The 24,060-nt window shown below is 30.5% G+C and overlaps 1 protein-coding gene and 1 long non-coding RNA gene across 9 annotated transcripts in view; both read left to right on the top strand.

Annotated features, from left to right (window-relative positions):
• Window positions 1-24,060, top strand: part of LOC122518817 (E3 ubiquitin-protein ligase highwire-like) — a 202,245-nt gene that overhangs the window by 70,925 nt on the left and 107,260 nt on the right. The window lies entirely within an intron of this gene.
• On the top strand, window positions 18,322-18,633 carry LOC122518825. The gene is made up of 2 exons (XR_006304157.1): window positions 18,322-18,430; window positions 18,543-18,633. It is a non-coding gene; the product is annotated as an uncharacterized LOC122518825 (long non-coding RNA).

Raw genomic sequence — 24,060 nt, forward strand, 5'->3', positions numbered from 1 at the left:
TCCTACTTTATATTTTTATACTTTTTTTTTCTTTTTCTTTTTCTTTTTCTTTCAGAACTAATAAGCACTTTACTTATAGTTTCACGCGAGTGTATATTCGGTCAGGTCTAATAATTATCTATCGATCCTTTCGTATTAATTATGCAAATGTCATATTTCTGTAGGAAAATAGGTGATTTAAATGTCGATGAGAAGTCAAACTCGTTCGAAAAGTTACCTTTTTTTTTTATTTTTTTATTTCTCTCTCTCTCTCTCTCTCTCGTAATTTTCCTTCTAATTTAGCAGTCTTTAAAATTATATATTGACAGTTTCATTACGTATTTCAATGGTTTGTTCTATCGATCGGTTCATTTTTTTTCTTTTCTTTCTTTTTTTTTTGACATATTTGCTCTCGAAAACCATCGTTGGATCGTTGGGCTGAAGGGACGTGATTATTTTTTTATTTTTTTTTAAAAACGATCGCATAACTAACATCGAATCTGTGGTTTTCTCTTCGTAAATACGGAAAACTCGAACGTTCGAAATTGATTATAGAAGTCCCAATTTCGATGCAGCACCTGTTACCAACGTTATTTTATAGATCCTTCTTTACTTTTCTAAATTTCTTTTACCTTTCTGCATACTATTTCATCGGAAATGATACTACTTGATTTTACTTACGATCGAGGTAATATCTATCCTACTTATATCAATTCAAACGTGTTTTTTTTATTACTTACCACCGTATCATCGAAAATTTTCGTGATTTATCTCGATGAAATTTTCCTACGAATTTTTCAACGTACCTTTTGTTTGATTTTCTTTTTCTTTTCGATCGATCTTTTACAACAATAAAAAATATAAATACGATTATATATTATTATTATCTAATCTTAAACTTTTCATCGATCGTTTTTTTGTTTTTTTTATCTTTCCCGTTGGTTTTTATCGACAAAGTTATTTAATTGAATTATTCTTGTCATATTTTATTTTCACTCAATGACCAGATTCTTGTCGACAATATACACCTCTTTTAGAAAAGTTTACGAGTATAAAAGTTAAGTATAAAAGTTTGTCTCTACCTTACTTCAATGGTCGAAGTTTAATTACTCGACAGATTTTCTTTCATTTTCGAATTCATTTTCAAGTAGTTATTGTTAAAAACTTGTTAGTCGAACTTTGATAGCAGCCAAAAGAAAAGTTTCAGCGAGTTTTGATAGCGTTCAATGTTACGTGTCGATACAACAGATTATAATCCTCGTAATAGTTCAGTAATAATTTCAACGTTTCTATATAATCGACACACATACTTTTAAAAAATTCAGTTCATAATAATATAATAATATAATAATATAATAATATAATAATATAATAATATAATATATAATAATATCATATTACAGATGGATTTTTTTATATTGAATAATAATAATATCTTTAAAAATTTCTATGATCAAACTTTACCTAAATTCTAAGTTTAAACTATTTAGAAATGAATTTAATTTTAACACTAAACGTATCACAATTTTTTGAAGAAATTTCTTACAAAATTAATTATGCAATTTAATAAATACAAAATTCTTATTACATAAATGGTGTATAAATTTTGACTGTAAAATATAATTGTAATATTATTTAATGTATATTATATTATATAATATAATTGTATACTGTAAAATATATTTAATTATAAAATAATATTTAGAAGAGATAGGTTTAGGTTTAATGTTAAATATAAAATAATGATTAAGATTCCACTAGATGATCTGACTGATTGATCAATGAAACTTTAACAATTTCTATAATCGAACGTCACCTAAATTCTAAGTTTAAATTATTTAGAAATGAATTCAATTTTAACACTAAACGTATCATAATTTTTTGGAGAAATTTCTTACAAAATTGATTATGCAATTTGATAAATACAAAATTCTTATTACATTCTTATTATTTAATGTATATTATTTTATGTAATATAATTGTATACTGTAAAATATATTTGATTATAAAATAATATTTACAAGAGATAAGTTTAGGTTTAATGTTAAATATAAAATAATGATTAAGATTCCAGTAGATGATCTGACTGATTGATCGATGAAACTTTACTTATAGGCTATTTTCTAGGACAACCAAAGACTGACAGATTGAATATACCGAATACATTACTGAAAGTTGCTTAACGTTGCTGTGCGGTAACATAGCTCCACTAATTTCGAAACCACCCGCATTGGGGTTACTCGAATAGACATTACTACATAGCGGAACTTCCTAGCTTGCAAGTACTTCTTGGTTCAGTAGTTTCTCGCGACTGTCCTGGAAACTTGTTTGGCACTTCATTAGAGTCACAAACCCTGCTGCTGTCCTCGGATGTTAGGTCAAAGAGAAGCGTAATTTTGTGAGAAACAGGAACACTGCTAATAGAGTTCACGGCTTAAGTAAATTCTATTTCAATTGGATTGACATAAGTCGGACGAACAAATAAGAAAAACATCAAAATATCTATTTGTATTTTAATAATTCATTACAAATTTCCCCCTCCCACCAACCCCCACCCCTAGATGGAAAATATCGTTATTATATTATTCTAAGGGATGAATCTGTTAATATAGAATTTTATAAAATTAGGACAGATAAATATAAAGATTATTACAGTTTTAATTTGGAAGATATTTGACAGATGTTTGACAGATAGACTGATTAAATAAATCCTCGAATAATTCGTTCGATATGCTAAAGAAAGAAAGGTGATAATATTCAATTAAATCGGTGCTGGGTTTAGATCTCTGCCCCTATTATGAAATATATAAATAAATAAAATTTTGAATAGATACCCGAGAGAGCAACTAAATTAAAAATTTGCGTCTAAACACACTTTTTCCCCCATTGTAAAATTAAATATCAATTTCACGCGTTTCGTGTAAAATTGCAGTAATATTATACGTGCCATTCAATTTCCTGCCATTCAAGATTCCGGAAGTTTTAATTACTTGGACCGGGTTAATTGTAAAAGTTGAAAAATAATGTGATTCGGTGCTTTACGAAGAAGGTGTTTCTACGTTCTGTTAAAATAATTATTTCAATCTCTCGTACACTATTTAATATATTATACTAATTAAATGAAACAACCATTATTTCGTCATATTTTTGTTTTACAATCTATTTCTTATCATTAATCAATCGAAAAAATGAAGAATAATAAAAAGAAATTGTTACAAAAATAAAAATCCAAAAAATAAAAATTAAATAAAAATTAATAAAATAAAATAAAAATAAAATTACTATTAAATTAATTTAAATAAATAAAATAAATATGATATTTCATCTAAGAATGATCATAAATCTTTTTACGAAGAAGGTGTTTCTACGTCCTGTTAGAATAATTATTTCAATCTCTCGTACATTATTTAATATATTATACTAATTAAATGAAACAACCATTATCTCGTCATATTATTTGATTAACTCTATTAATATTTCTTATTTTCTTTTTACAATCTATTTCTTATCATTAATCAATCGAAAAAATGAAGAATAAAAAAAGAAATTGTTACGAAAAAAAATCCAAAAAATAAAAATTAAATAAAAATTAATAAAATAAAATAAAAATAAAATTACTATTAAATTAATTTAAATAAAAAAATATGATATTTCATCTAAGAATGATCATAAATCTTTGGCGTTTAATTCGAATAGTTGGGTTTGAAATTCATAGATTGTTCTTGTTGCACGGTTAATTGCTTGGGATACGGGAACCGGTTGAAAAAGTTTTCTGGAAAATCGTTGGTCCAATGTTCATGCAACTCTCGCGGCTCGGTTTATTTGGAGGATGGGTGTGCACATATGCATGAACGCGAGACCATCGACGTGTACTGCACAGACTGTGAAGACGAGACTGCTGTTGCTGTTGCTGGATGCTGGATGCTGCTGTTACTGCTTTTTCTATCTCTGTGTTAGATATTTTCACGTGTGTCTGTGTGTGTGTGTGTGTGTACGAGAATCCTGTATTGCACTTATACTCGTTTTAATCCTGAAGAGCGTATTCGTCCGCCATCGTTGAAATCGTGGAAACTCCTCTGGCTGGTTGCGTTTAATATCCGTAACACTCTTTTGTTAATAATAATAATAAAAAAAGAAAAAAGGTAGAAGTAAAAAGAAAAGAATGAAAAGAAAGGGAAAAAAATAACGAAGGTTGGTTGGTTGGTTCGCGGGAGGGAGATAGGGTGGGAGGGTGGAAAAAGGATTTTCAACGGGTAGAACAAAAAACTGACATCGCGTTATTCCTCAGTTGTTAACTGGAAACGAATGTTTTTTTCTTTTTTTCTTTTTTTTTTTTTTTTTCATTTTGATGTAGTAAAACATTACCTCTTCGGTTTAAAGACTGACGCTCATTTTGTATTTTCAGTTGAGTGTCTTTTATTTAAAATCGTAACGCAGGTGTAACGCTTGCTACGATTTTTACTTGAATACTATTAATATAATGCGTTTAGGATGAAGATAATTAAGAAATAAATATTTTAGTATACGTTTATTACAAATTTAATGAGGATTATTTATAACAAACGAATGAATTAAATGTGAAAGTAATGTTCAGGAAATACTCGTATCTTAAAATCATACATTATGATTAAAAATTGATCATCATTTATTTTTACCGTTATTAAAATGTTTTTTAATATCAAGATCGATTTAATATTGATTGAAATAAAATTAATATCAAGTAAATTTGTTTAAATATTACATATCTTTATTAATATACACACTTCTAATATTAAATAATTTAAATCTGATATTTTATTATAAATGAAAATTTTCAGCTCAAAATGATCAAAAGTTTTTATGACTTTTCCCTAAAGCTATAACTAAAAATAAACTAAAATAATATTCGTAAAAAACAGAATTAAAGATTACAATATTTTTATATTAAACATTCTTTTAACTATTATGAAATTATAAAAATTAAAGTATATTTAATTTAAAACATTTCCTATGCAGCATTGATTCGAAGGTAAAATTTTTTATCTAAAAAAATATCAAATCATAATTATTTAATATGCAAAAGTATGTTAATTGGTATATATTGTTAATACGAATGTATATATGTTTAAACAATTGTATGTATTAGTAGATAACAATACAGTGTTCGATATATCTTAAATAATTATTAATTAATCGAGACAAAAAATATTGGTCTAAAAATGCTGAATATAGGTGTAGTGTATCATCCTGTTCGAAATCCAACGGTAAACTTATTCATTGTCATCTATAAAAATCAGTTAAAAATTCTATTATTGATTATTATTTTTATGATTTTCCCTAAAGCTATAACTAAAATAATATTCGTAACAAACACAATTAAAGATTACAATATTTTTATATTAAACATTATTTTAACTATCATATAATTATTAAAACTAAAGTATATTTAATTTAAAACATTTCCTATGCATCAGTAATTAATTCGAAGAAAAAATTTTCATCTAAAAAAATATCAAATCGCAATTATTTAATATGTAAAACTATATTAATTGGTATATATTGTTAATACGAATGTATATATGTTTAAACAATTGTATGTATTAGTAGATAACAATACAATGTATGATATATTTTAAATAATTATTAATTATTCGAAAAAATTGTATATTGTAGTTTAGGAACACTGTGTATACGTTAGACGATCCTACGTCTTCGAAATCTATCAATAAACTGACAGGTGTGACCTCCGCGCAAGTACTTTTATTCAATATTGTTTATCTTGACTTTGCCTAAGGCTATACGTATTCGAAACGCAATAATATTCGAAGAGTCAAGGAAAACAACATTGAATAAAAGTACTTGCGCGGAGGTCACAGCAGTCAGTTCGTTGTTTGATTTCGAAGAGTAACGTTCGTGTGACGTATACATCGTGCTTCTAAACAACAATATACGTTTTCTTCGATTAATTAACAATTAATTGAGGTATGTTGAATATTTTAATGCATCCTATCAATAATTATGATTGTTTAAACTTGTTTTAACGTTCTCGCGCGGTGTTGTTTTTTCATTGATTGTTTTTACATCTCGAATAAACAATACTAACGTTTGTAGATGACAATGAATGAATTTACCATTAGATTTCGAATAGTATAGTGCGTCGAATTTTTATTACGTATTTTTTAACAACAATATATATTTTTCTTTTCGAATTAACAATCATTTGAGATATGTTTAACACATTCTAATGTATTTTATTAATATTTAAAATGAATTAAATTAGAATAACGTTCTCGCTCAGTGATAATTTGTAATTGAACATTTTTATCTAACAGATAATCGATAATAGAATTTTTTAACTGACTTTTATAGAAGACAATGAATCAGTTTACCGTTGAATTTCGAAGAGAACGATGCGTAAAATGATCGGTTTTTTAAAAAAAAAAAAAACATATGTATTTTCATAACAGAATGAGATTTTAATTCAATCGAATATCCAACAATTTATTTTCTTTTATTTAGAAACGAATAATATACGTTTTATACATTTTCACCGAATTTTTTACAGATTATCACATATTTACAAATTACGTGATACACAACCCTAGCGCGAGAATCACGTATAAATTTTTTCGTATAAATAATAAATTAATTTTTTGAAATATTTAATATTACATTATTAATAATTTGTTATTTTATTATTTACTTTTATATTTTTTTATTTTTATTTAATTTCAATTTAATATATAATAAAATATTGATATTTTTTTAATATTATTTTTATAAATATTAAATAAATTTTGTTTAATATTTAATATTACATTATTAATAATTTTTATTTTATTATTTTATTTTATATTTTTTATTTTTATTTAATTTTAATTAAATATATAATTTAAAAATAATATTTAATATTATTTTTACAATTAATAAATGAATTTTTTTAAATATTTAATATTACATTATTAATAATTTTTTATTTTATTATTTACTTTTATATTTTTCATTTTTATTTTATTTTAATTTAATATATAATTTAAAAATAATATTTAATATTATTTTGATAAATAATAAATTAATTTTTTCTCGTTTTCTAATATTAATATACACATTTTCCTATAAAAAATCGAATCGTTGATTAAAATGAATAATGCGTATTATTATTGGCTTTATGAAATTGCATATAAAATAAATCCTGTCGGGTTGGGAGTAAAGTGTATACAGAGATAACGAATTAAGAACACGACTTACACGCGGTTGCTCGTGATCGTTTTTTGAGAAGGATTAGAAAACAAAAGCGTCGTTAATCTCGAGATTATTCCATCTGAAATTGAATTTTGCAAAAACAGAAGTTATCTCTGTTTCTCTCTCTCTCTCTCTTTCTCTTTTTTCTTTCTCTCTCTTTCTCTTTGATTCGTTTTCATCTATCTCTCTTCTCGTCTTTCCTATGGGGGTGTCCCGTGTAATAACACGTAGAACAATCGCCTTAACTCGAAAAGCCTTCGTTAGAAGAAGCATTGCTTTCCTTCTACGAGTTTCCTACTCGTTTTTCGCTCGACAGGATTTATCTCGAGCGTCCACGTTCTTCTCCAGTCTCTCTCTCTCTCTCTCTCTTTCTCTTAAAAAAGAAGAAAAAGAAAAAGAAGAAGAAGAAGAAGAAGAATAAAAGCATTTTCATCGTATTCCAGGTTTCCACGTCGTCTACTTTCATCTTCGATTACCTACTTACGTTTCTTTTGCGATTCCTAAATGCTATTGCGTTTCTATAATATTGTCCACGTTTTAATATCTACGTTGAATTCCTTTACGGTGCATTAAACTCTTCCCTCATCCCTCATCCCTCATCCTCTTTCTCATTTATACGTTTTTCTTTTTATTTTTTATATATATTTATTTTTTCTACGTGTATATATTTTTTATTTATTTATTTATTTATTTTATTTTTATTTTTCTATATATTTATTTTTCCTATGTATATATATTTTTTATTTATTTATTTATTTATTTTATTTTTATTTTTCTATATATTTATTTTTCCTATGTATATATATTTTTTATTTATTTATTTATTTATTTTATTTTTATTTTTCTATATATTTATTTTTCCTATGTATATATATTTTTTATTTATTTATTTATTTATTTATTTTATTTTATTTTTATTTTTCTATATTTATTTTTCCTATGTATATATATTTTTTATTTATTTATTTATTTATTTTATTTTTATTTTTCTATATATTTATTTTTCTTATGTATATATATTTTTTATTTATTTAGTTATTTATTTTATTTTATTTTATTTTTATTTAGCAAAACACTTCTTCTCTTTCTTCTTTTTCATCATCTTTTCAAGAAAGAAAGATAGAAAGAGAGAGAGAGAGATATTTTCTACGTGTACACGTAGAAATCGAGAGACTACTCCCATTGAATCCCCCATCTCAAGGGATTATAAGCAAACTAACAAATCTTTTGCTCTCGACGACTTTTTCGCAAAAGAGATTCATCTCGTATTCGTATTGAAAATTCTCTCTCTCTCTCTCTCTCTCTCTCTATCTCTATCTTTCTTTTTTTTTTCTATCCTTTTTTATTCTTTTAAGCATTTTAGAGATACATTTTCTCGTTCCACATATACCGTGCTACGAATATCCCATGACTATACGAGAGTATAGAAAGAAAAAGAAAAAAAATAGATTTTTATTGGCTCGAATCTCCGAGTTTATTGACAACCCGATTGAAAAGCATAGATATTAGCATTTTCTACGAATAAAAAGGTGACTATCTTTAGTGATAAAAAGGAGAAACGTTTCGTCGGCACACCTTTTTAAAACCGGTCAAACCGATTCATTTTATCGAGATCTTATACTCCTAGAAAAATTCATTTATTTTCATTGAATCTACGTAAAGGGGGTATACCTTCTCAAAAGCTTTTATTTTTATTATCTTTTTTATTTTTAATATCTCTCGTTGGATTTCAATCTTAATTATTATCGATCAAACTTATTAAAAAAATATAATATATATATATATAACAATTGTACATTTATATTCCTTTGTAGATAACAATCGAATAATTTCATTTAAAAGTAATGCAAAGTACCCCATAGAATGAAGGAGTGGGGGGGGGGGGTGGTAGAGACTTTGATCGAGAGATCAAAAACATTTACATAACTTAATTAAATGTATTATTATTATTATCATTATATTTTTTCCAGATCAAACGATATAATATTTTAACGATTATCTACCCACCCCACCCCCTCCTTTCATAGAGAAATTATGCGACGGGTTTTTTTATCGAAGCGTAACGAGGAAAAAAAAAAGGTTGGCAAAGAGAGAGAAGATCTTGGAAAATGTTCTTGGTTTCGCGAGAAAGTTTTTTTAGCTTTGGTCCTCTTGCTCGCGGGCAAGAATAGTTTGAATTAAGAAGAGCCAATCCTAGGAGAAGGTACCTTTCGGTTTGGAGGAGGAGGAGGAGGAGGAGGTCAAACTCGACGTACAAATCATTTGAAGTTCTTGAGGGAGTTCGGTGATGTTCAAAAACGGTGCGGCGCGTTTGTTCGAGCGTAAAATTGCTATATAGAAGAAGGTGTAGAGAAAGAGAGAGAGGGGGGAGAGGGGGAGAGAGAGAGAGAGAGAGTAAGAGTTAGGTAGTACACCGATCTGCTATATTCGTTTTTTCCTATCCAAACTATTCGTTCTCTTCGTCATTGTCACCCCCTTTCCCCTTCTCCCTTCCCCCTTCCCCACCGAGAGACCAACCGCGAAAATCACGAAGAATGCGCTTTTCGAAAGTTTTGTTCGTTCTGCTTCGGAAAGATTGAATTATTCCTTTCCATCTTTTGCGATGAGAAGAAGAAGGAGACCACACCTTTCTGCAACGAAGAGATACGATCTCTCATGCGTTTGGCGTTAGACTTGAATTATTATTCGCAACGAGAAGAAGAAGAAGAAGAATAAGAAGAAAGAAGAAAGAAGAAAATTACGCGTGGTTCATATTTATTTAAAAAAATATATGCAAATCCAATTTTTGTTCACGAATCCTATATTTTTATAACATGTTTTTAGCGTAATAAAAAAAAAAATAATCAAACGCGAATGACGATATTTAAAATTCAATTAAAATGCAAAGAAATAGAAGCAGAAGCAGAAGCAGATGATGTTTATGATTATGATAGTAAAATTTTTTAACAGTGTGTGTTTGTTACTAGAGTAATCGGATAGAAAGAGAGAGAAAGAGAGAGGGGGGAGAGGGGGAAAAATAATAAAACAGGGACTGGGGTAACGACGAATACGTGAAAAGAGAATCCCTTGCGTTGACTCGGTTTTTTCGAGTCTCTCTCTCACTCTCTCTCTCTCTCTTTCTCTTTCGTTCGTTTGAAGTCTCCCGTCATTAAATACGTTCGCATAAGTACTCCAACGTTTTTGCTTTTTCCATGGTAGTTCTCTTTGAACTTGCATGTATGTTTCTAAACGTCGTTTAAACTTATGCACGTTTATGGCACGCTTTGTGAAAAAAAGCAGCGACGATGATTCGCGGTACGTTGAGAGAATCGTAGATTACTACAACGATATGTGTCTTTGCTTATGTACAACCATAATTGGTCTAATTTTTTATTTTTTTTATTTAACTTCTTAGACATAGTCGAATAGATTTGTCTTCTAACGTTTTATGTTTTTACGTTTGTATAATCGACAGGATAATAAAATACAAACGTGTAATAGTAACGAGAGAGAGAATTGAATGAATAAAATTATATAAATAATATAATATAATATATAAAATAAATATAATAATATAATATATTTAAATAAAAATTATAAATAATATAATATAATATATAAAATAAATAATATAATACAATATATATAAATAAAAATTATAAATAATATGATGTATAAATATTAATCGAAGATAATAGATTTGCAAGCAGATACAACAGTTAAGATGACAACGTCGAAGATTTGAGAATGTTTGTTCCTTTTAATGACTCGCGGAATTCTAATTTACTTAACTTTACTTTACTTTACTTTACTTTACTTTGTCGGTCAGGAAATCACGTTGACCGAGCTATCGATCTTACGTTTCTGTCAAAGTACAAATCTCTTCTCGTTTTAACAATCGAACAATTTACTCCCTGGCAAATAGATAACTTCGTCGTTTCTTCGATCAAATTTACATGTGGGGGACAAAAGAGAATGAATTGTTTGAATGAACCAGATAGACAAAAAGTGAGAGAGAGAGAGAGTGTGTTTAGAAATGTTTGCTTTCTTCATATTTTATTCCTACTCGTCATTATCCCGTATGTATGTAAAAAAAAAAGGTGTCCCATGAAACTGGCGATAAAGAACTCCCGTAAAAGAAAACCGGTAAAAAAATATATAAAAGAAAAAGAAATGAGTGATGAGAGAGAGAGAGAGAGGGAACAAAAATGGAAAGAAAAGAAAAGAAAAGAAAAGAAAGCATACCGAAAATCTAAAGAACGGTACTCGAGTTATATTTGCACAGAGGGGGAATGGAAGGGGAGGGGAGGGGAGAGAAGGGGAGGGAAGGGCTTTTGGAGTATTTTCCTCTCCCTCTTTGCATTATTTCACTCCAATTCTTTGGCAGCTTTGACGAGAATCCTAAAACGAAGTTTCCTATTTTTATTTGCCCTGTTTGTTTATACATACATACACGTACACATATATATATATGTGTGGGTGTGTTGAAAAATCGTGAAAGCCGACAAAAAATTCAAAGCAACGATCGTGGATATCGTCTTTACTCGAATGCGTACTCGTAGCAAGTTTGCGTAAGTAACACGTTCGACCATCGAGATCTCGTAGAATCGAAAACGAAAGGAAAGTAGGCAATATCGAAAGCTAGAGGATGTGCAAACATCTACACAACACTACTACCAACACCAGTACCAGTATCAGCACCAGCATCAGTACCAGTACCAGTACCAACGTTTTACTATTTCTCTTACGTGTACACACTCTTCAAGAAATGTATATACAATTTAGTCGTCTTTATTCGTTCAAGCCATTTCAACGTTTTAAGTCGAGCATCTCTTCTTCTTCTTCTTCTTCTGCTTCTTCTTTACCATGACGTATGACATATGAAAAGGTAAAAGCGTTACGTTGCTCTTTCAAATGCGAGATGATTCCCTTTTATACCCTAGACTTAACATCTAAAAGTTAACATCTCGCGGACGATGTCACATTCTCTTCCCAAGCCGAGTAAGATAACTTAGAACTAACAAAAGTGAGATTTCTACTAACGTTTCTGTCGGTTTCTGGTCTAACCAAAACCACCATCACCATCACCACTACCAGAGTTTCCAGAGAGTTAGAGGAAATTTCTTCTCGGGAAACTTCTTCCTTTCTTCCTTCCTTCCTTCCTTTCTCGATGCAATTCCAACCTGGACCGTCCTGGATCTTTCAAGACACCACGTTGTATATATTTCATTTGACTTTTCTTTTATTATACTTCTTAATATTATTTTTCTTTTTCTTTTTTATTTTATTTTATTTTATTTTATTTTATTTTGTTATGTATTTTTACTGTACTATCCATCCTATTTTAATATTCGTGATAATAAATGCACACGAGTGTAATTTTGTTAAGATTTTTCTATTAAACTATCTTCTTTCTTTTTTATTTTATTTTATTTTATTTTATTTTGTCATGTGTTTTTACTGTACTATCCATTGTATTTTAATATTTGTGATAATAGATGCACACGAGTGTAACGTTGCTAAGATTTTTCTATTAAACTATCTTCTTTCTTTTTTATTTTATTTTATTTTATTTTATTTTATTTTATTTTATTTTGTCATGTGTTTTTACTGTACTATCCATTGTATTTTAATATTTGTGATAATAGATGCACACGAGTGTAATTTTGCTAAGATTTTTCTATTAAACTATCTTCTTTCTTTTTTATTTTATTTTATTTTATTTTATTTTGTCATGTGTTTTTACTGTACTATCCATCGTATTTTAATATTCGTGATAATAGATGCACACGAGTGTAATTTTGCTAAGATTTTCTATTAAATTATCTTCTTTCTTTTTTATTTTATTTTATTTTATTTTATTTTATTTTATTTTATTTTGTCATGTGTTTTTACTGTACTATCCATCGTATTTAATATTCGTGATAATAGATGCACACGAGTGTAATATTGCTAAGATTTTTCTATTAAATCCTCTTCTTTCTTTTTTATTTTATTTTATTTTATTTTATTTTGTTATATATTTTTACTGTACTATCCATCGTATTTTAATATTCGTGATAATAGTTATTATATTAATTATAATTATATTAATATTCGTGATTTTTCTATTAAACTATCTTCGAGATATATAATCGTAAATAAGAAGATCGTAAAAAGTCATTTAAACTTTAACTAAGGATCGTTATATCGAAAAGTTCGCTAGGAATAAGTCAATTAAAAAATATCACTGCTACCTGTAATCGTTGAAATCGATATCAGCAATTCTTACGAAAGAAATCGAGTCGACCTTTCTTTTTTTTTTCTTTTTTCTTTTTCTTTGAGATTAAGAAGAACTTCTTGGATGCTGCTGTTGCTGCTGTTGCTGCTGCTATTGGTACGAACACCAAAACTATCCTTACGACGATTTCTTGAAGAATTTCATTGTGAAAAGTGAACGCGTGAATTGGCATGCTTTTCCTTGCTTCCTTGCACCCGTTTCCTCACCCACCCCCCTCCCTCCCCCACCACGTTCCGGTCGAGAATGTAATTTCCGTAAGGTCCGAAGAATTCGGGACAACTACCGAAGTGAAGAAAAAAAAAGGTAGAGGAAAAAAATAAAATAAAAAAAGGAAAAAAAGGATAAAATGAGACTCCGTGCACATCTGACGCGCGCCCGATACAATTTGCTCGATGGAATCTTTTCGAGAAAGAAAGAAAGAACTCGGGGATAGGATTCTTTTTTCACTCGTTGCACTTTTTCGTACCATTCTACCGTTTACCTTTTTATTCTTACATTTCTTTTCGTCCTTTTCTTTTTTTATTTTTTTTTTCTTAGCACAGTGTCATCCCATCCCCCTCCCCCTCCCCCCTTTTCATTCTCCTTTTACTGCAATTTTATCGTCCGATCCTTCTTGGCGTTCACTCGTCCGAGCAAATCTCGCATAGTTCTCGGTTGAATAGCATAAGAGTGTGTGCAAGTGATTCCTTAAATCGCGGTGAGAAAAAAGGGTACTTTCGAATATTTTTATCTTATCGAACAATTTCAAATAGATTTCTGCGATTGGTTATTACTTTACTTATACATTTCAAACGTTTTCTTTTACATACAAATATTTTATGCCAAGTTTTATTTTGTAATATAACATTTTTATATTTTATATATTACAGGGATTTAACATTATCATTGTATTTAATTAATAACATTTCTTAGGAGTGTATACATCGAAATAAATTTAAAATAAAAATTTCAATTGTTGATGAAGTCCCAATAAAGGGACGAAAACGTACGACTAGATCAAAAATAACGTTGTAAAAGAATTTTTCTAAACCCGTCGAAATTTTCTCTGTGATACCTATTTTCATTTAAAATAATATTTCGTAGGAAAAATTTCGAAGCGAATATCGTTTTCCCCATCACCGTTACGTTCACCTTTAAAATTTACGATATTCTTTTTTTTTTATTTTTTATTTTTTTCCCCCAGGTAAAAGTACAGGTACAGGTACAGGTCGGTGCTATTTATTCGAACGAAAACGTTTAATCGATAAAACAAAATCGGAATAGAAATCTTTCGGTCGAACGATTGCGAAACTATTATAGTACTCGGACATTTGGATCCAAGGGATAAATCCCTTGTTTCCGTTCGTTTCACCATGGATGTATCGTCAAATCTTTTTCGACAGTAGAATTTCAAAAGCCAAGTCCGTTTCCGTACGATCTGCTATCGTTGCTTTCTCCTACAGAAAAGAACTCGATAAGATACCTTTCCCTTTGCCCTTCCCCCACCCCGACTTAACCCAACCACCCATCTTCTTCTTCCTCCTTCTTTTTCGTTCAGAAGAAATCCGATATGGTGGAACGGGGGATGCATCGAGTTGTTGTCAACCTATGAGACTTAACTCCCCCTAGAACACCCCCACCCACCACCCACCACCCCTTTTTCGTAGCATGGTTCTCGTCACCTTCGATATTATCCTTCTTCCTCAAGATTCAAGCACGAATCCAGCTCGAAGGTACCTTGCTTTCGATCTACGACCGATCAAATCGGTTTGACCTCGATACCCGTTCGATCTATCTTACTACCATCACTTATCTTCGGCTATTCGTAGAAGTACTTCTTGACCTCAAAATGTCCAATTCCTTTTCTTCCCCAGCTCGTTTCTTCCCAAACCCTTTCTCTTCTTTTTTAATCCTATTACAATCGGAGAGCTTCTTAAAAACGAATTTAAAAGATCGATATTATATCCTCGATTATTATCAAACATTATCGTGAAAAAAAAGAAACAAACGTGTTTTGAATTTTATGAATATTATTAATTTCTTTTTCATACGATTTTTCCTCTACCCCCCACTCCTCTCCACGTTATCGTTAAACGTAATTTTACCCTAATTTTAAGTTTTCAATTATTTATTCTTTTTTATTCACGAGTGAACAAAGTTGAAATCTTTCGCGTTACGATTACTTTTTATCCTTTTTATATTAGATAGAAAATTAAAAAAAAGACTAAAAACAGGGAAAGAAAATGTTTACTTTCTACGCATAGTTTTTTTTTTCACAATAGCCAAGTTAAGGGGTTATACGCAGTTAGAATTTAAAAAAAATCGATTTTTTTTTTCATTTTCGGAATGTACATATATTTAAGTATATTCTCTGAAAATTTCAAATCGATCCGACAAATATTCTTCACTTCATGTAAGCTGCAAAGAAAAATTTTTAACTATGCGTAAACGTCTCTTTGAAACTTTAAACGCGTTTTTCTCAAAACGGTATTTTCAAAGTCGGCGATCTCGATTTTTCAAAAACGGCTTAACCGATCGGTTTCGAATTTGTACACAATCTTCTTAGATATATTCCTCAGGTATTAAGTAGAAGGAATAATTTTGAAAAAATTTATTACTATTTTTTTGTAACAATTTAGAGCGAAAATTTTAGTCAAAAACAACAACTTTTTTTCAAATAGACGCCATTTCGTTAAAAATCAAAATTTTTATTATTCCTTGGTTTTAATACCTGCATTAATCTATCCTTCAAAAGAATCCACCATATTTTTAATTTCAATAATCCAAACCGCCAAAATGAAGATCACCGCCAAACGTCTTTTTTTAGAGGACGTTCAGGAAATCATCTACAGGAGCGGTGCAGATTAATATTTTTACATAATCGACGCGCTATTGTATTCTCAAAAGTTGCCTCTATTTGAATTACCATCACTTTTGTTTGAGAAATAAAAACTGTTTCTAGAAAAAATTCATGAAAATACGTCTTTTTCGAGCCTCGCAACTGCGTATAACCCCTTAAAACTACGACATGACGTAGTCTTTATTGGTATCGATACATCATGCTACGATGAGAAAAAGAAAAAAGAAAATAATAGATTATGTATATATATAGATATAAATAGACGAAAAGAGGAAGATAGAAGAGAATAGATGAGTTTCACCATCGACGAACCAATATAATGGTCGTCGTTGAGGGTGGGTGGTCGCTTGTCTCGGAAGAGCAGAAAAAAATAAGAAATAAAAATAAAAAAATATAAAAGAACGAAAGAGAGAGAGAGAGAGGAAGATATACTTCCACTTTTATCGTTTCAACGTTGAACAGAAAAAGGTGGAAAAGTTGGAATCGAGTTGGACCTTTGGTAGATCGTCTTGATTGGCCCTACGACCCTTCTCCTTCGATTCCATCCTCGTTCTGTGTCCGTTCGTGGCAAAATAAAAGAGTTTTAAACGTTCACGTTCCAATTTAGTTTCCAAAGGGACGAATAAAAAATGAATCCTTCCCCTTCCTCCTTTCTTTCTTTCTTTCTTTCTTTCTTATTAATTTTTTTTTTTTAAAGGTTAGGAGTGGGAGGATAAATAAATTCTATCTTTTATTATTATTAATATTTATTTTATTATTTATTTGTAATTATTATTAAAATTATATTATATTTATTTTTATTATTAATTATTAATCTTAAACGCGTGTTATACTTTTTCGGTAAGATAGAAATATTGAGATACGATTAGTTTTTGATGCGATATATCTATCACGTGACTCATATATAAAATATAAATTTTTGAAAAATTATGACCAAACACGGTGTTACGTATTTCTCAGGAGACTTTACTCTTACTTCACTATACTATACCATACTATACTATACTATACTATACGTTTTTTTTTTATCCACCGTATACTATACGATATCATGAAAATTCTTATTATCTTTCTTATCTCTCGTTTTGCACCTTCGTAGATGAAAATGAAAATCTGTTGGGTACGAAGGAGTAAGAGAATGAGAGAGAAAGAAAGAGAGGAAGAGAGAGGGTGAGAAAGAGAGAGAGGGGGGAACTGCATCCCCGAAAACAGTCTCTTACGCACTTTCCCTAAATTAGATGCACGAAGTTGCTGATTCTGCGTAACTACTAAGTTAGACCTTCCCACGAGACAATATGTAGATAAGCAAAGTTTCCATTGTCTTCGGATACATTCATCTCGTAGCACGAAGACAGACGTTCGCGCGTTTCTGAAGAACGTTATTAATCACGCACCCGGTATATAATTTTCAGACGTTTCCACCACCAACCCTCCCAACCCCCACCCCAACCAAGTAATACATAGTAATATTCCATAACTTTATATCCCTAGTTTTGCATCCGATATTCTATGTTAAAACAAAATCAATGATGTTTCCAATCAATCAATTTTTTCCTTTTAAAAACATTCTATTTATATTTAAAATATAATTAAAATAAATAAAATATAACGTAACGAATAATGTTAATATTAATAAATACATTTTTTTTCTTTTTTTTTTGATTAACTAACGTAACGAATAATGTTAATATTAATAAATAAATTTTTTTTCTTTTTTTTGTTGATTAACTAACGTAACGAATAATGTTAATATTAATAAATAAATTTTTTTCTTTTTTTTGTTGATTAACTAACGCAACGAATAATGTTAATATTAATAAATAAATTGTTTTCTTTTTTTTTCTTGTAATTGAAATTAACCGTTTGATTGTTGTTTTTCAATTAGTGCTGGTAATTTTGGTATATTTTCGAAAAAATAATACGTCAGCAACTAAACGGTTAATAAAAAAAAAGAAAAATCATTTTATCGTCATCGTATTAAACTTGATAATAATTTCTGTTCAATTTACTCTGTTTTCAGTGAACGCAGATATATATGATTCCTAGATTAACTCCTTTAGGATGTAATCAATTCTTGACAATTCCTATCATCTCCAAGTATTTCATTCCCGTTCCTTAAAAATCATTCTCAGGTAAGATTTTCTACATCTTGATTTAAATATCATTGAGACCAATCAATCATATTTTATTTTTACACGATGAATTAAACATTTTAATTTTATTTTAATTTATAATATTTTTCAGTTTTGTTTCACGAGATAATAGAACGATCAATGAAATAGAAGAAAACTACTTTTTAACGATTTCATTTGCCTAGGAAGACAAGAGAAGACAAGAGAAGAAGAAAAAAAAACATTTATATTTCTTCGATTTCCAAACAAAAGTTCTCGAAAATTACACTGCTCTTCCTTTTATCGTTGAACGTAGGCTGAAAGAGTGGCAGCATAAGAGTGAAAATTAAAAATAAAATGAAAGTGAGTGAGAGGAGAATGGATGGAACGAATCAAAGAAAGAAAGAAAGGGTAAAAGAAACAAACCAGTTTTCGTATTCCGAAAGAAAGAGAAAGAAAGAGAAAGAAATAGAGAGAGAGAAAGGTTTCAGAATGGCTTGGAATACGGGCTTAAATATTTACCCGATGCAAACAGAAAACTCAGTGCATCGATGTAGCCAACCAACCAACCAACCAACCAACCAACGAACCTTCTTTTCCTTCGAAACATTTCTGTAAAAATTCGGTGTGAAAGATGCCATAGAGTACCTTATTTCTCTCTTCCCTTTCCCTTTCCCTTTCTCCCTTAATTTTCACACATGCTCCGATTAATTTCTTCTATCATTTTTATTTTTATTTATTTTTTTCTAAGAAAACAATAATAAAAAATGTTGTCTAACGTTTTACGCAAACGTTAGAAATCCCCCCACTCCCTCCTCCTCCTCCTCCTCCTACTCCTCCTACTCCTACTCCCTCATCCACCTGTTTATTTCTACGATAGAAGTTGAGAGAAAAATTTGGATGTTCAACGTGTGCCACGCTTATACAAAACAAAATTGCCAGAATGAAAACAGAATTTGGTACTCGTCGTAAGGGTTGTACCTTAACGTACCTACCCCCACTCCCCACGTTAATGGATACTCGTTCGTTCATTTTTTTTTTAAAAAAGAAATAGAAAAAGAATATTTCAGTTGGTAGAACAGGAAGAAGGGATAGAATTTTTAGAAAGTTACTGTTACGTGTACGATGAAATGCGAATTTGGGGGTGGGGCTAGGGTGAGAGGGGGAGAGAAAATTCGAGAATAAAAGAAACAAGTGAAATAAAGGAAGAGAAAGAGAGAGAGAGAGATAGGATTTTCGTGAGAAACGGCCGATTGTTTCGACGTTTCTAACTCTGCTGGGTGAAGTAACGTGAAGAATGGGAGGGGGAAAAATGGGGTAGGAGGAGGGTTGGTAGTTGAAAAGGAAAATCTATGGTGGAAACGACGAAGGAAGTCTTTCTCTTCTTCTTTTTAAACGGCCGAGATACTTTCCTCGCGTCGTTGAAAATTCATGAAACTGTTCTTCCGTCGTTTTCTACCCCTCCGTTTTCAGGTTCTTCTCATCGTACTCTCGAATTATATGCTCTTTCTTCTTCTTCTACTTTTTTTTTTTTCAGTTCTTCGTACTATTTCTTTTCCTTTTTTTTTACTTTTTCTTAAAAAAATATTTCAATCATTACTCGAGTAATTTGTGTAATCGTTTTAATGGACTCATATACCAATTTTCGTAATTAATGGTGAGAAGTATGTTAAAAATGTGTTTAATCTGTTGGAGAATAAATCAGAGAAAATTTTCACGTTAATTTTAAATATATATTTACGTTACGCGGTTGATAATATACGTTACCTGTCTGTACATTCATATTAATTGATAGGAATATTAATAAATAAAATATAAATAAGGAAAATAATATTTTTTTCGATCGACACGAATGAGCATATTTTTCGTAATCCGATTTATTAACTTATTCGTTCGTTCCTTTTTTGTTTACGTAATTATTTAGAAAAGTATTATGCAAATTTCAGTCAACGTAAAAAACGTTCACACGATGAATATAAAGTTTTAACGAGTGTTGATAAATAAATATTTTTGATTTATACGGATTTCTCTTCTGTTATTAGATTAAAATGTAGTAGAAAGCTCTCTTAAATTAATTTCATCGATAAAAGGGAATTATAACTTCGGTAATAATACGTGTACGGTTTCGTGTTATTTGAGCTCTTATAAACAACCCTGGTTGTAACATTAACCCGTTTATATTTTCATATACAAATATAGTTACTCGACAGAAATATCTATTTGTTTATATTATTATACCGGACGTCGTCATCGTTAGTGAGATTATTTATATAGAAATGTATATGCAATTTGTTGTAATATTTTTAAAAAATGTTTTATAAATCACGAATGTTTGTTATATCCTTTCATCTTATCATTTCTCGTTACGAGAGCTAACTCCGATGAGAGATTTAACGTTTAAATTTATTATCCGTGACACGGGGTCAAAGGGAAACCCATAACGCATAAAGCACTTCATGATAATTCCAATTCTTTTTAGATTCGTTCTACCGTAACATAAGTGGCGACAGAATAACGAGCATATCTCATCATATATGTATATATCTATTCTATGTATGTGTGTGTGTGTGTGTGTGTGTATTCGTCGAACCATGGGGGGGGATCCTTTGAGGTTTGGTATCACCACTATGCATCGTCATACATAACATGTATGAAATTTTAACGTAAAATTGTAGCCCGTTGGGTTGGTGTTCGACCCCTTTTGAAAACACACCTCTTTCGGTTGGTCCACAAAATTCCTACGTCCTTTTATTATTATAATCGATGATGATAGGGAACGAAAGATATATGTAGACGGCAAGTTTCGTTCGTGAACGTTTTTAATTAATGATACCACCCACCCACCCACCTACGTTTAGTCATAAAATGCACGTTAGCAAAAGTGTCATTTATTTGTAATTCATTGTTACGTCAAATTTCTCTCTCTTTTCGATTAATCGTTCGAGCGTTATGAATTCTTCTCGTATTTTCATAATTATTTATTAATCATCAATTTTAATTGTACTTTTTTTCTTTTTTCTTTTTCTATATCGGGATGAACTTTTAAGCTTTCAACTTCAAACAAGATTACTTTGTCTTTTATTCAACGAAACGGGAAAAAATAAAAGGAAACAAAGCGAGTAGATAAAGAAGCACAACTTTGTCTTAATTAACGTTAATGAAATGAGCTTGCGAATGTACACCTACCTATATCTTTCTCTCTCTTTTTATTTTTATTTTCTTTTTTTTTTCTTTTTTGTTATTTTCTCATTCATTTTTAAGTTATACTTAACTGTATGCCTCGCTTTCCATGGTCGGTACGAAAGGAATCTTTTCTAAAGACAGTTAGATTTTGCCTTTGATCTTTTAATCCATTTTTCATTATGTCATTTTCTATTAGACGAAAATTATTTCTATATTATCCGACGTAATATACAATTGCATATAACGAAGAAAAAATAAATGTCTTAATTTTAATTAACGCGCCATTTGTTTTTTTATTTCCCAAGGAAAATATAAATTCAAAGATAAATTTAACATGTAATAATATAAATTTACAGGAAAAAATATTGTTTACCGTAAATATCATTTCTAACAGGAGTTGATTACACACAAACACACACACACACACACATACACATCGACAAAGACAGTATCGTTGTTTCATCAGTATGCCACGTACGATCTACCAAGTGGTTTGCTCGTAGAATAAGGAAATTAAACCATTTATACCATTCTTGTACTTGTCACGTGCTACGAAATACGAGGACATTCGAGAACACCCTCTCCTCGGGGCTCGTCTCTGCCTTTTACAGTGTCTCAATTTTTCCTTCATCTTCTTAATTCAAGAATGAGGTGGAATTCTTAAGAGTTTCACGACCTGACGAGCTTCCCAAAGTAGAACTCTCGTGAAAGTAATCATTTTGTTAGATAAAATAATGTCGCAAGGGGGCTTCAACCTGTCACTACTTTTTTCTACTTAAGCATTTTTTTTCGTTTCAAGTTTACAGAAAACCAAACTCTTTGTGACATAATACCGGTGGTATATTAATCAAACTTTTATCGAGATAATGGAAAATCATTTATTTTCATTTGTTTCTTTTTTCTTTTTTAAATTAAATATTAAAAACACAGAATATAATATTTGATTGTTTTCAATATATGTGAGATGCGAGCATCTCCAGGCCAAACACTTAAGTAGGCGTTCGTGAGGAGATTGGATAGCTCAATTGGTTAAAGAGCAGTTCAGTCGCCCGGAAAGCGGAAGATCCCGGGTTCGAGTCCCGGTCCGGTCTGTCCAACGGCCCAATTTTTTCACGAATCCTACATTTTGGGGGCTCGTCCGGGATGGAGGTTTGCTTCGTGTCACACTTCTACGACCGGGCAATAATTAGGGAAAAGTAATTAATTGAACATCTATCAAAGAGAGGTTAGGTCGACGTCTTACGTATGGTGGCGACGTGAACGATTGGCTGGGGAACTAGGCAAGACGGCCTTTGGACAGCAATGCGTTCAGGACTAGAGACGTAAGACGTGTAGTAAGAGGTCTACGACGAAGAAGGATAGATGGTTCAGGGAAGAGGTTTTCCAATGACGAACATTCGGGGTTGAATGTAGTTGCGGGGGGGTAGAATGTGGGATGCGAGCACCTCCAAGCCCAACTTTAAGGTAGGCGTTCGTGAGGAGATTGGACGGTGGGCCCTGGATAGCTCAATTGGTTAAAAAGAGCAGTCGCCCGGAAAGCGGAAGATCCGGGTTCGAGTCCCGGTACGGTCTGTCCAACGGCCCAATTTTTTCACGAATCCTACATATATATTTTCAATAAATTCATTTGAGATGTTACATTTCAACGAGGGGAGAAAAAAACAAATCGAATGTAGGATTCAATCTTTGATTCCCAACATCATTGGGAATCAAAGAATAATAGAAAAAAGAAAGAAAGAAAGAAAAATAATTACGTCGATTTTCATATGAAAATAATAGAAATCTTCATTGGGGACACTCGAATATCGAACGATTTAACAATTAATTATACTTTTTCGTCTAGAAATGAAATGAAATGAAATGAAATGAAATGAGTAGAGTAGAGAAGAAAAACTCAGAGGTAGAGACTCGAAACTATTACGGGTTCCTCTCGAGTCAAACGTTCCTCTGAGAGTAGCAGCAGCGAGCACTCACGGTGGGAAACTCGTTTCTACTCGAAAGAGTTGTCCTCCCTCCTGCTGCTGCTGCTGCTATCGTAGTCTCTGCGCTTTTAGATAAAAGAAAGAAAAAAAGAACGAAAGAAAGAAAGAAAGAAAGAAAGAAAGGAAGAGAAGAACCGTCTGTCGGATTCAATGACCGCTTTTCCAGAACGATTCGTGCTTCCAAGTGAATTACCGAAAGAGAGTTACGGATAATTTCAGATACTCCAGATGAATAGACCTTCTTCTGTTACCCCCTCCCCTCCCCTTTGCCCACCTCCACCCCTTACCCCTCATTTTTACCCCCAACTTTATCTTTCTCACCCCTTCTCATCTCTTTTCTATTTTTTTTTTATTTTTTAAACTTCTGCTTCACCTTATATTGCTCCTTTTGTTAGATTCCTCGATATCATTTAAACTCACCGTACCTGTTTTCAACGAAGAATTTCTTTCTCTTTCTTTCTCTTTCTCTTTCTTTCTCTTTCTCTT

The sequence above is a fragment of the Polistes fuscatus genome, unplaced genomic scaffold (assembly GCF_010416935.1).
Source record: "Polistes fuscatus isolate 324 unplaced genomic scaffold, CU_Pfus_HIC Scaffold26, whole genome shotgun sequence".
Classification (NCBI taxonomy): domain Eukaryota; kingdom Metazoa; phylum Arthropoda; class Insecta; order Hymenoptera; family Vespidae; genus Polistes; species Polistes fuscatus.